General features: G+C 41.3%; 1 pseudogene; it reads right to left on the reverse strand.

Moving 5' to 3' along the window:
• Positions 1-2043: 2043 nt before the first annotated feature.
• Positions 2044-2139, reverse strand: LOC115297350 (annotated as a pseudogene).
• Positions 2140-14108: the final 11969 nt, after the last annotated feature.

Consider the following 14108-nt stretch of genomic DNA (forward strand, 5'->3'; position numbering starts at 1 on the left):
ACCTCTGCAAAAAGGTATATTCTCCCTGCTCAGGGCCCTTGGCAGTAGCTCACTGTGACTTCTCATCTTATCCCAACTCCTTCGCCTCACCTTCATGGACCTTGGTGTATCATTTGTGAGTCACCCTTGACTTGTTCCCGCCCCACCAATGTGCTTATTGCTCTCTCCCACATAGGAATTACTCACTGCTTATGTCACCAATCTCTCTGGAATGTGCCCCTTCCTCAATGACACCCATTCTCTCTTCATCCTTTACTATTCTTTTTTAAGCTAACTGTTGTTGAGGCATCTGGGCGGCTCAGTCAGTTGAGCATCTAACTTCGGCTCAGGTCATGATCTAACAGTTTGGATTCGAGCCCCACGTGGGGCTCTGTGCTGACAGCTCAGAGCCTGGAGCCTGCTTCTGATTCTGTTTCTCCCTCTTTCTGCCCCTCCCCCACTCATGCTCTGTTTCTCTCTGTCTCAATAATAAATAAACATAAAAAAAATTTAAATTAACTCTTGTTTCCCCCCTCCTTGGATGATAAAAATAATATGTTATAGAAAATCTATAAAATGAAAAATGTATACAAAAGAAAATTGAAAGTACCCATAACTCCACGCTTAACTAACTGTGGTAACTAACATCATCATTCTGGTGGGCTTCCTTCACCTTCTCCTCACCAAAACTCCTTCCTGCCTCAGGCCTTCATGCATGCTTATTATTCCTTCTACCTAAAAGTCTCTCTCTTTCTCTCTCTTTCCCCTCTACTCACTCCCCCTCTTCTCTTCCCACCTGCATTCAGGAGTGAATCAACTCATCTGTATAATCATAAAGGTCATTCTTGCAGAGAAACCATTCCGCTACCCCTAAGTTATGTCTATTACACACTCAGCACCCAGTACTTTTCCTTGTAATGCTTACCACAACTAGAAATAAACCATTATTTTTGTCCTCCTGTGTTTAATGTCTGTCTAAGCTTTCTCACTTGACATAAGGTACATGACTGGCTTACTTGTTTATTCTGTTGATGCTAACATCTGCCACAGTGCCCTGTATACAGAAAACACAACATATGGTACCAGGACACTTTCATAGAGTAACCATATGTCTTCTTAGCACTTCAAAATAATCAGTTTAATAAATACAATGAATCAATCACCAGATGAGACCTAGTTCCATGTATAGGAAACCTGGATCTTGCCCCAATGAGTCTTCAGTCTTTTGAAGGAGACAGAGAAGTAAGTGGAGGATTCTGATACGTTCTTGTTGATCAGTTATGTGTATATATGATCAATAGTGTTAAGAAAAGCATCAAGAAAGGGTACCTAAACTATCCTTGAGGGAGGTGATGCTATTGCCTTAATTTGTCCTCATTAGTGCATTTTCTTCATAGAATCATAAGATAATAGAATTGGATGGGACCATGAGATCAATAGGCCCCAACTCTTTCTGTGAGGTGAGGAAACTAAAGCAGTGCAGGGGAATAAAGTAACTTGGCCAAAGCCACTGGGTAATTTATTGGTGGCAGATCTGGGATTAGAGCCTCAGTATTGAGACTCCCAGCTCAGTACTCTTTCTAACTGTACCTTAGGGGCCTTTGGAGGAGGGGCCTTTAGAGGAGGGCCCACCTCCTCCTTCCATTCTGTTAATCCCCAAGTCCTGTTCATTTTACTTTGTAAAAGTTTCTTCAGTCTGCTTTTCCTCTCCTCCCCTCTACCATGCTCCAAGCCTTCATCATCTCCAGCCTGGGTGCTTACACTCACCTCCTACCTTGTCTCTCTGCTTCTAGTCTTGTCCTTCTCAGATTCCTTTTCCACTTTGCAGCTCAAATGAACTTTACAGACCTAAGTGTGAGCATGTACATCCCCATGCTCATTGAGCATTTTGTTCAAATTAATATGCTTTATTAGCTTGGGATGCCATAACAATACCACAGAGTGTGTGACTTAAACAACAGGAATTTATTTCTCATGGTTCTGGAGGCTGTAAGTCCAAGATCAGGGTGCCAGCAAGTGGGTTTAATTCTGAAGCCTCTTTTTCTTTTTCTTCCCCCTCCCCCATGTCAGACAGGTAATATGCTGAGGTTGTAACAGGGAGGCACATGTTACATAATGATGTGAATATCCAATCACCACTCTTATGAACTACAAAGGGATAAGAGCCTTCTTGTCTCTGCCTTTTGTTTTCAGGACACAAATCCTATCAAATTAGGCCCCTACTCTTAGGACCTCATTTAACTTTAATTATTTACAAAAGACCCTATCTCCAAATATAGTCACATTGGAGGTTAGGGCTTCAACAGATGAATCTTGGGGGCACACAATCCCATCCATAGCACATGGTCTACCAAACCTTCCTTTCTTTTTTTTTCCTTATTGCTCAGTATTTTCTTTTTTTTTTTTAATAGTTGATTACCAAGTTGGTTTCCATATAATACCCAGTGCTCTTCCCCACAAGGGTCCCTTCCCCCCTCCCTCTTCAGCTCTCAGTTTGTTCTAAGCACTCAAAAGTCTCTCATGATTTGCTTCACTCCCTCTCCTCAACTCTTTTCCTCCCCTTTCCCCTTCCCATGGTCCCTTGTTAGGTTTCTCCTGTTAGACCTATGAGTGAGAAGATATGGTATCTGTCCTTCTCTGCCTGACTTATTTCGCTTAGCATGACACCCTCTAGGTCCATCCATTTTGACTAAGCCTTTCTTAATCTAGCCTACTTTACCCACTACCCTCTTTGCTTCCATGCTTCTGTACCTTCGATCTCTCTTGCTTCCTTGAACTTGTTCAGTTCTCTGCAGCTCTGATCCCTCCATCAACTGCCCTCTTTGTCTGTCTGTCCTACTCCTATTTAGTCTTTGTAAGGAAATATTCATCTAGCCTTGGAGCAAATGGATATGGTTTTTCCCACTTTGGCTCTGAGTCCCCCAAGATATCATAGGACCTGTCTTGGATCTTTTTTAGAGTCGCTTATTTTTTTGAGAACCGAGATCTGTATACAAAACATAGTATACAGCCCCCATGGTAAGCCAGGGATGGAAACTCAGTCCCTCTTTATAAGTTTCCTCCTTTTATTTTTTTACATTTATTTATTTTTGAGAGACAGAGAGAGACAGATTATGAGCAGGGGAGGGGCAGAGAGAAAGGGCACAAAGAATTGGAAACAGGCTCCAGGCTCTGAGCTGTCAGCACAGAGCCTGATGCAGGGCTCCAACCCATGAACCGTGAGATCATGACTTGAGCTGAAGTCGAACATTCAGCCAACTGAGCCACCCAGGCGCCCCAAGTTTCCTCCTTTTGTACCTATATCTCACCCTTTCTATTCTGCTTGAGCAAACCACTGAATTATTTCTTGAGGGACATGGCCCTCCCTTGTCCAGTAAGCAGTAAACTCAGCTTACCTCCTCTGCCAGCTCCCATGTCTTTGTATTTTGGTTTGTTACTTTCAAGTCTCAGTTTAAATATCAGTTTCCAAGGGAGGCCTTCCCTGAAACCCCATCCTGTGTTTAGTCCTTTGTCTCTCCATTCCTGTGGCATCCTGTGCTCCCCCTTTTGTAAGAGTCACTACCTCATTCCTATATGTTTCGTGTCTGTTTTTCTGAGCAACCTAGGCAGGATGCCTCTCTGTTTACTTGGTTGCAGCATCCCCAGGTTAATGCAGTGCCTGCTCCTAATAGGCTATTAGAAACTGTTAATTTTTTATTAGTAGATGCTCCATAACTATCCATTAGCTTGAATTGTTCTCAAATAGTTTCTCAGGTAGTATATGCATCTTGTCTAAATTGGACTGAAATTTGTCAGAAGGATCCTGTCAGTTCCTTTCTTTAATTCTTCCTCACTACGTCTATTATGGGCTTCTTCATCCAAGAAACATTTCATAAATGACTTTTAACTGATCTTCCACATCTACTTTCCCGAAAGGGATCATATTCTAAGACAGGACCAAATTTAAAAGAGTACGTTTGTAGCAGGACAATTTATCATGAATTTGTTGTAAGAATCTATTAAGGATTAGAAAGGAATGCAGGTGTTCTCTTCCTCCTCTGCATAGCCAGGACTTTGTTTCCTTGAAGTTGTAGGTTTCCTGACCCCTTGAGGAGTCTGGCTTTTTTGTGTGTGTTTGCTTATTTATTTATTTAAATTCTTATTATTTTATTTTAATTGCATTTTTTCCATCATGATAAGTGCACTCTTTAATCCCCTGGGGGCACCTCCGTGGCTCAGTCAGTTAAGTGTCCGACTTTGGCTCAGGTCATGATCTCGTGGTTCGTGGGCTTGGGCCCCGTGTTGGGCTCTGTGCTCAGAGCCTGGAGCCTGCTTCGGATTCTGTGTTTCCTTCTCTCTCTCTGACCTTCCCCTGCTTGCGCTGTCTCTCTTGGTCTCTCAAAAAACATTAAAAAAATTTAATCCCCATCACTGTTTCACCCATCCTCCCACCTACCTCTCCTCTGGTAACCATCAGTTTGTTCTCTATAATTAAGAGTCTGTTTCTTGGTTTTGTCCTTCTCTCTTTCTCTTTTTTTCTTCCTTTGCTTGTTTGTTTTGTTTCTTATGTTCCACATATGAGTGAGATCATATGGTACTTCTCTTTTTCAGACTGACTTATTTTGCTTAGCATTATACTCTCTAGCTCTATCCATGTCATTGCAAATAGTGAGATTTTGTTCTCTTTTACAGATGAATAATATTCCATCATATATATATATATATATATATATATATATATATATATATATATATATATAAAACTTCTTCTTCTTTATCCCTTGATCTATCGATAGGCATCTGGGCTGGTCTGCTTCCATAGTTTGGCTATTGGCTATTGTAAATAATGCTACAATAAACATAGAGGTGAATGTATCCCTTTGAATTTGTGTTTTTGAATTTTTTGGATAAATACCCAGTAGTGTGATTACTGGATCCTAGGGTAGTTTTATTTTTTTTTTAGTTCTATTTTTTTACATCTGTTTCAGTGTTTATTTATTTTTGAGAGAGAGACAGAGTGCAAGGTGGGGAGGGCCAGAGAGAGAGAAGGAGAACTTGAAGCAGGCTCCAAGGTCTGAGCTGTTAGCACAGGCTTGATGTGGGGCTTGAACCCATGGATGATGAATTCGTGACCTGAGCTGAAGTCAGACACCCAACTGACTGAGCCATACTGAGGAAACTCCATACTATTATCCACATGGCTGCACCAGGTTGCATTCCCACCAACAGTGCTGCAAGAGGGTCCTTTTTTCTCCACATCCTCCCCAACACTTCTTGTTTCTTGTGTGTTTTTATTTTAGCCATTCTGACAGGTGTGAGATGTTATCTCACTGTAGTTTGGATTTGCATTTCCCTGATGATTAATGATGTTGAGGATCATTTCATGTTTTGGTGTTGGTATCAGTTCTTTATAGATTTTGGATACCAAACCTTTATTGGCTATCATTTGCAAATATTTTCTACCCATTTAATATGTTGCCTTTTAGTTTTGTTGGTTGTTCCCTTCACTATGCAGAAACTTTTTATTTTAATGTTGTCCAATAGTTTATTTTTGCTTTTATTTCCTTTGCTTCAGGAGACATGTCTGGAAAAATGTTGCCATAGCCGATGTCAGAGTAATTACTGTGTGTGTTCTCTTCAAGGATTTTAATGGTTTCCTGTCTCACATTTAGGTCTTTAATCCATTTTGAATTTATTTTGTGTATGGTATGTGAAGATGGTCCAGTTTCCTTCTTTTGCATATTGCTGTCCAGTTTTCACAACACCATTGTTGAAGAGACTTTTTCCTATTGTATATTCATTTCTCCTTTGTTGAAGATTAATTGACCATATAATTGTGGATTTATTTCTGGGTTTTCTAGCCTATTCCACTTATCTATGTGTTTGTTTGTTTGTTTTGTTTGTTTTAGAGAGAGAGAGCACAAAGGGAGGTAGAGGGGCAAAGGGAGAGAGAGAGAATTCTTTTTCTTAAGGTTTATTTATTTATTTTGAGAGAGAGAGGGGGTGAGTATGAGTAGAGGAAGGGCAGAGAAAGGGAGGGTTCTTTTAAAATGTTTATTTGTATCTGAAGGAGAGAGAGACAGGGTGCAAGTGGGGGAGGGGCAGAGAGAGAGAAAGAAAGAGAAACACAGAATTCAAAGCAGGCTCCAGGCTCCAAGCTGTCATCACAGAGCCCATCACAGGGCTTGAACTCATGAACCGTGAGATCATGACCTGAACTGAAATTGGACACGCAACTGACTGAGCCACCCAGGCAACTGCATGTGACTTTTAAAAAAAGATTTTATTAGCTAGTTTATTTATTTATTAAAAGTATTTATTTATTTGGAGGGGGAGTAGAAGGAGAGGGAGAGAAAAAGGGAGAAAAAGAATCCAGAAAGAATCCCAAGCAAGCTCTGCACTGTCAGCATGGGCCTGACACAAGGCTTAAACCTACTAACCAAACCGTGAGTACATGACCTGAACTGAAATCAAGAGTCAGACACTTAACCAACTGAGTCACCCAGACACCCCTTAAGATTTTATTTTTAAGTAATCTCTACACACATCATGGTGCTGAAACCAACAGCCCCGAGATCAAGAGTCACGTGCCCCATCAACTGAGCCAGCCGGGAGCCCCAGCATGTACCCTTTTGAGATCAGTTTTGTTCACCCAGCATAAAGTCTTTGAGAGTCATCATGTATCAATAATTTGTTTCTTTTTGCTTCGGGGAAGTATTCCATGGTATGGATATGTCAAGTTACTCATTTAACTCGTTTTAACCCAGTTTTGGGTAATTACAAATAAAGCTGCTGTGAACATTTAGTGTACAGGTTTTTGTTTGAACATATCTTTGTCTGTCTCAGGTAAATACCTATGGGATTGTTGAGTTATATGGTAAGTGTAATTGACTTTATAAGAAATTGCTAAACTCTGTTTTGGAACAGACTTTGCACTCCACTAGTAATGAAATAGAGTTGCTCTACATTCTTGTCAACATTTGATGATGCTGTCAATATTTTTTACTTTAGCTATTCTAATAGAATTGTAGTGGTAATGCATCATGGTTTCAATCTGCAAAATTGATGGCCAAATGTTTAATTTATTTTTGCCTTCTTCCTTTTTACATTTGTTTATTTTTGAGAGACAGAGAGAGACAGAACATGAACAGGGGAGGGGCAGAGAGAGAAAGAGACACAGAATCTGAAGCAGACTCCAGGCTCTGAGCTAGTGGTCAGCACAGAGCCTGATGTGGGGCTAGAAACCACAAACTATGAGAAAATTACCTGAGCTGAAGTCGGACGTTCAACCTACAGAGCCACCCAAGTGCCCCTCTTTGCCTTCTTTCTATCCTCCTAGTGAAGTGTTTATTCATGTCTTTCCTTATTTTTAAATTTATTTTTTAATGTTTTATTTATTTTTGATACAGGGAGAGACAGAGCATGAGGGGGGAGGGGCAAAGAGAGAAGAAGACACAGAATCTGAAGCAGGCTCTAGGCTCTGAGCTAGCTGTCAGCACAGAGCCTGATGCGGGGCTCGAACCCACGAATGTGAGATCTGACCTGAGCTGAAGTCGGAGGCTTAACCGACTGAGCCACCCAGGGGCCCCTTTCCTTATTTTAAAATTGGGTTGTGTTTTCTTGCTGTTGAGTTTTGAGAGTTTCTTATGTATTCTGGATACACATTCTTTTAATAAAAAGTTTTTTTAAATGTTTACTTATTTTTGAGACACACACACACACACACACACACACAGCATGAGTGGGGGAGAGGCAGCAAGAGAATGAGACACAGAATCTGAAGCAGGCTCCAGGCAGCATAGAGCCTGACGCAGGGCTGGAACTCACAAACTGTGATCTCATGACCTGAGCCGAAGACACTTAACCGACTGAGCTACACAGGCGCCGCTGGATACACGTTCTTGGTAGGATATGTGATTTGGAAATACTTTCTTTCACTTGCAATTTTGTCTTTTCATTCTCTTAATAGAATCTTTGGCATAATATATATTTTTAATTTGGTAAAAAATATTTTTATTATTTATTTTTATTGATATGTAACTGCTATTTAGAAACATATACAAATAATAAGTGTACAGCTTGATTAATTTTACATTTGTATTCACTAATTTAACCACAATCTCCCTCAAGATAGCATCACCCCATCACCCCCAGAAGGTTCCCTAAAGTCCCTTTTTAGATTAGTTTTACCTAGAAGGTTTCAAAGGATTGTGCTCTACATTTTGTGACCTACTTGGTTTTGTCTTGAAAAATGGAAGTCTCTAAAAACCTCATTTTGGAGAGAGATACGAGAGGTTGGTGAGCAAAGCTGGGTTTCTTATTATCTTTCTTACTATCTTGCTTCTAGCATGCCACAAGCCGTGCTTCACAACAGGGTCCAAAAACTTGGTAGAAAATGCCAGAAGAGGTCTAAGCACCCTAAAAATCCAGTGACATGGAACGAGTCAAGTCTCAGGAATCAAAAGGGATGGGTTCAGCCTCCCTCTCTGACATTTCCTGCATGTCCTTGAACAAACTACATAAACTTCTTGAGCCTCAGCCACCTCATCTGTAAAGTGGGAACAGCCGTATCCACTGTGCTTATCAGGCTTGTTCACAGATATGTGAATCTCTTTCTCCTTCCAGGTTCCTCAGAAGACTGTACTTTGCAACCCCATTTAACTCAACATTTAACCCAGGTATGACTATGTAACTTACTTTGACTAATTACAACGTGTTTCTTCTATCTGGAATATTTTTAAGGATTTTTAGGTAATCTCTACCTCCAATGTAGGGCTTGAGTTTACAACTCCGAGATCAAGAGTCACAAGCTCTGCCAACTGAGTCAGTCAGGTACTCCCTACTTACCCCACCCCCAAATATTTGTTTATTTATTTATAAAGGTTTATTTATTTATTTCATCAATCTCTGTGTCCAATGTGAGGCTCAAACTCACAACCTTGAGATCAAGAGTCACATGCTCTTCCAAGAGGCACCCCTCTTCCATGCAGAACTTTTAAAAGACAGTGTGTGCTTTTTCACATTCTCTTCTCCTACTCATGGCAACTGGCAATGTTTTAGATAGTGGCCACCCTGTCAACGTGGGTCCTAGTGTTAGGACCATGAGGATTCAGAGTAGAGCCTCAGCCAACCCACCATTGCAGGATGGTGTATAAATAAATTTTTGTTGCGCAAAGGCATTGAAATTTGGGGATACATAACCTAGCTTCTTTGGGTGACATACTGTCTTATGGATATTACCAAAATTATATGAAAAAATATGGAACTTCTGGGGACATAATAAGGCTTAATTTTATCCCTTTCAAAATCTTTTTCTTTCCTTCTGAAGAGTCATGAACCTGAGGATATTCTTACCACCCCAAACCCTTGATGGTCAATAAGAGAATAGACATCCATTCAACCACAAAAGGAAGAAGAGGAAAGGATGCAAAGCAACAAAGGGTAAAGAAATATGACACAAAGCAAGGAAGAAAAACAAAATGAAAAAAAGAGAGACAAAGTATAAGAACAGGGAGAGGTACAGAGGATGCCTGAGACACAGACAGAGATGATTCTAAGAAAAATAACTGCTGAGGCAAATGGAAACTGTATCTGTTTGAGATATTCACCCCAGCCCCGGGTAAGTATTGTCATCTGTTATGGTAGCTGAACAATCTTGATTAGTTCCTGGTCTTCCATTCATCAGTCTTGGCACCCAATGTTTACTGAGCACCTACTGTATTCCTGGCACTGTGCTTGTGCTGAGTTTAGGGAGGTAAGTATGACCCAGTGCTGACCATTCCTTTCATGAATCCCCTAATCTGGTGTGAAAGAGTCACATAAAGAGTTAGAATAACTCTAGAAGATGAGGCTGGAGAGGGACTAAGAGCCTATCTCAGGGGCTTGATATCTTTCACTGGGTTGTCTAGGGCAGACTGGTTAATCAGAGAAGCTAAAATGCTCTGCCTGCTGTGTGGACAGTGGATTGGGGACAGAATCTCTTTTTGTGAGATCTCTTGGGATTAGGCTGAATGCCCAGCCTATGGCCCAGAAGTGCACAAGATGGCCTCTGGAATAATCCCCCCAGCCAAGGCTTAGTGAGTGCCACCATGAGCTGGGAAGTGTTCTGTGAGCCTCATGGGCCCCTATGTGGAGTAACTACTTCACTCTCCTGGCAACTCCGTGGAGAGGGTATATTCTTATCATCCCCATTTTGACCACCAGTAAACTAGGTGCAGAGAGATTAAATTGTGCATCCTGGCCCCAGAGCTAGTAAGCAGCACACCCGAATTCCAGGGCAGGCTGCCCAGCTCCAATCTGCCTCTAACCACTCTACCTCAGGCCTCCTCAGGGTCGCTTGCTGTCAGGAAGGGCCTCACAGAGGTATAATTTGGCTTTGGCATCCTGCTTTAAGTTTATGAAATCTTCCACATAGATGACCTCACTCCAGCTTGCAATAATAACTTCTGTGAGGTAGGTAGTGTTATTCATAGCTAAGAAAACTGACCAAGGAAATCGAATGATTTGTCAAAGGTCAGAAGTTAGACTCAGACGTGCATCTTCCAAGCCAGAGTCCAGTGTCAGGTTTCATGTTCATTTGTCAGTCAAGGCTGAGGCCAGCTTCATGCTCAACACATTGCATGGTTCACAGATCAGAGCACTTTCCACTCTTATTCCATTCTCTCCAGGAAAAATGCTTTTCTGAACTGAGGCAAGGAGTCACAGAGAAATGTGCTGTTGGCATTGATTTCCTATGGTTGGGCAATAGCTTCCGCCACCCGGACCAGGTGACGTCAGCTGTCTGGATTCCTGCCAGTGTTCTCCTGCCCAGGAAACAGACTTCCGGCCAGGGCTAAGTTGTCTCTGGCTTCCTGGAGCAGTAGACCTCTGAATTTGCAGTGAAAGACTGAACATCAGATCTCAGGGAAGGTTTCACTATAGGGGAGGAGGTAAAAATGGAGAAGAGGAGTTGAGAAAACACTGTTTAGGGATAAGTATAGAGCCCCTCTGCCTGGGGTCTGGGGTTTTCCTTCCAGCATGAGGCCAGAATTCGGTGATCAGAATGAGAGGTTTAAGGCTGTGACTAAAAGGAGTGTCTGGGTGGCTCCGTCAGTTAAACATCTGACTCTTGATTTTGGCTCAGATTGTGATCTCACGGTTCTTAGGATTGAGCCCTGCGTTGGATTCAGTGCTGATAGCACAGAGCCTGCTTGGGATTCTCTCTATTCCTTTCTCTCTGGTCCTTCCCTGCTTGCGTGCTCTCCCTTTCTCTCTCTCAAAAAATAAATAAACATTAAAAAAAAAAGAGACTATGACTAAGAGACTTAAGTAAATTGGGGGTGGAGGGGAAGAAAGGCAAGCAAAACTAAGGAAATCTGGAAAAATTACACATAGAGATACAAACACAGAAGGTCAAACATAGGCCAAAAATAGAATGTTGATCCCAATCCTTATGCACTTTTCTGTGGATATAAGTATTGAACAAATCAGTAATGCAGGAATATAAGCAGCCCTTCATTTCTTTTTTCTTTTTTTGTAATTATGGAAATATAAAAGTTATAAAAATATCTGAAAAATAGATACTTGAATTAAAGTAAAAAGTGAAAGTGTCCCTCTACCATCCAGAGCCCCACTCTCCAAGCCTGGTTCATAAATGGTTTAGCCACTCCTTCAGCCCATATTGATCTCAGTTAATCTTCACAAAAACCCTATGAGGTAAGAACTACTATTATGCCTTTATTATTATTTTTTTAAGCTGTGCTAAAATATACATAATGTAAAATCGACCACATTAGGGAGTCCTGGTGGCCGCTGAGGGTGAGTGGTTGTCATGGCCTTGTGGCCCACCCGACCCACTGGCAGACGGTGTTGCAGTGCCACTGCAAGTCATGGTGTATCCACAGGGACAAATACTGGTTCTTTGCTTGTTTGAGGAGAACCCAGTTTGAAGAATATAAGAATGAAAAGGATTTGGGAAAGGGTGCCCAGCTACTGAGGGAGGCGGAGGTAGAAGCTGGCAGTCAGCCTCCACCACCATGTGTCTTCCCTAACCCTCCCGGGGCACCTGCTCTGAGATGTGGGAGTGTTACAAGGTTCCTCATGGTGCAGAGATGACCTGTCATCCTTCTGAGAAAGCAGTGTATCGTGATTTCTTTGCCAAGAGAGGGCAGTGGAAGAAACTGGGGAGGGAAACGAGCGAGACGCTAAGCAGCCACAGGAGGACACCTGCTCTGTAGTCCCGAGATGGAAGCTTTGCCCCTGGTCTGAAAAGCAGATGAGTTGAGTTGCTCCCATTGCGGCAGCACACTGTGACCAGGCCCTGAGAGCAGCCGACATAGAGAAAGAGAGACAAGGACACCTCACCATTCAGGCTTGCAAGGAGATAAGTTACAGAACATACACACACTTGCCCTAATAAAAATAATAGACATGGGAAAAATTTACCATTTTAACCATTTTTAGGATACGGCTCATGGCGTTAAGTACATGCACAGTGTTGTACAACCATCACCACTATCCATCTCCAGAGCCTTTTCATCTTCTGCACCTGAAACTCTGTGCTCATTACACAGACTCTTCCCATCCCTTCCCATAGCCCCTGACAACCACTATTCTACTTTTTAAAAAATACTTTAAAATTTTTCTTTATTTATTTTAAGAGACAGAGAGAGGAAACACACACGTGCACAAGCAGGGGAGGGGCAGAGAGAGAGGGAGAGAATCCCAAGCAGGCTCCACGCTGTTAGCACTGAGCCCCATGTGGGGCTTGAACTCATGAACCACAAGATCATAATCTGAGCTGAAATCAAGAGTCAGACGCTTAACCAACTAAGCCACCCAGGCACCCCCACTATTCTGCTTTCTGTCTCTATGAATTTAACTATAGTAAATACCCCATATAAGTGGAGCCATGTATTTGTCCTTTTGTGACTGACTTATTTTACTTAGCATAATGTCTTTGTGGTTCATTCATGTTGTAGTATGTGTCAGAATTTTCTTCTTTTTAAGGCTGAATAGTATTCTATTGTATGTACATACCACATTTTGCTTTTCCATTCATCCATCAATGGACACTTGGGCTGGATCCACCTTTTGGCTATTGTGAATAATGCTGTTATGAATGAGGATATACACATATACATTTGAGTTATGCCTTTACCTTTAATAACAACTGTATTGAGAGAGAATTCATCTACTACACACTTCCCCTTTTACAGTGTACAATTGGGGTGAAAAAAAATAAAATGAAACAAAAATAAATAAAAATAAATAAAGTGTACAATTGAGGTGACTGGGTGGCTCAGTTGGTTAAGCATACAATTTCAGCTCAAGTGATGATCTTGCAGTTTGTAAGTTCGAGCCCCATGTGGGGCTCTGTGCTGTCAGCTCAGAACCTGGAGCCTGCTTCAGATTCTGTGTCTCCCCTTCTCTCTATCCCTCCCATGCTCATACTTTGTCTCTATCTCTCAATTATAAATAAACATTAAAAATTTTTTAAATTTAAAAAACGAACAAAAAAATAGAGTGCACAGTTGGACAGTTTTTAGTGTTCTCAGAGTTATACAATCAGCACCACAGTGAATTTTAGAACATTTCCCTTGCTCCGAAAAGAAGCCCCATACCCATTAGTAGTCCTGATTTCCCCTCAGATCTCCCCTGACTTCAGCCCTAGGCAACCACTAATCTACATTTTGTCTCAATAGACTTGTCTATTTAGGACATTTCATGTAAATGAAATCATATAATATGTGTGGCCTTTGTATCTGGCTTCTCATTTAGTGTAGCGTTTTTCAAAGTTCATTCACATTATAGCATATATCCAGTTCTTTTTTCTCTTCTCTGTTCCTTCCTTCCTTCCTTCCTTCCTTCCTTCCTTCCTTCCTTCCTTCCTTCCTTCCTTCCTTCCTTCCTTCCTTTCCCTCCATCTGATTTATTTTTTGTGGTTTAGTTCTCCTTAGAGTTTTGCTTTTATTTATTTATTTTATTTATTTATTTAGTATTGAAGTGTAGTTAACACACAATGTTACATAAGTTTTAGATGTACAACATAATCATTCAACAATTCTATATGTTATGCTAGGCTCACTGCAAACATAGTTTCCATTTATCACCCTGGAATGCTATTATAATTTCACCAGCAACATTCCCCATGCTGTACCTTTTATCCCTGT

This window comes from Suricata suricatta, chromosome 7 (genome assembly GCF_006229205.1).
Source record: "Suricata suricatta isolate VVHF042 chromosome 7, meerkat_22Aug2017_6uvM2_HiC, whole genome shotgun sequence".
NCBI classification, from domain to species: domain Eukaryota; kingdom Metazoa; phylum Chordata; class Mammalia; order Carnivora; family Herpestidae; genus Suricata; species Suricata suricatta.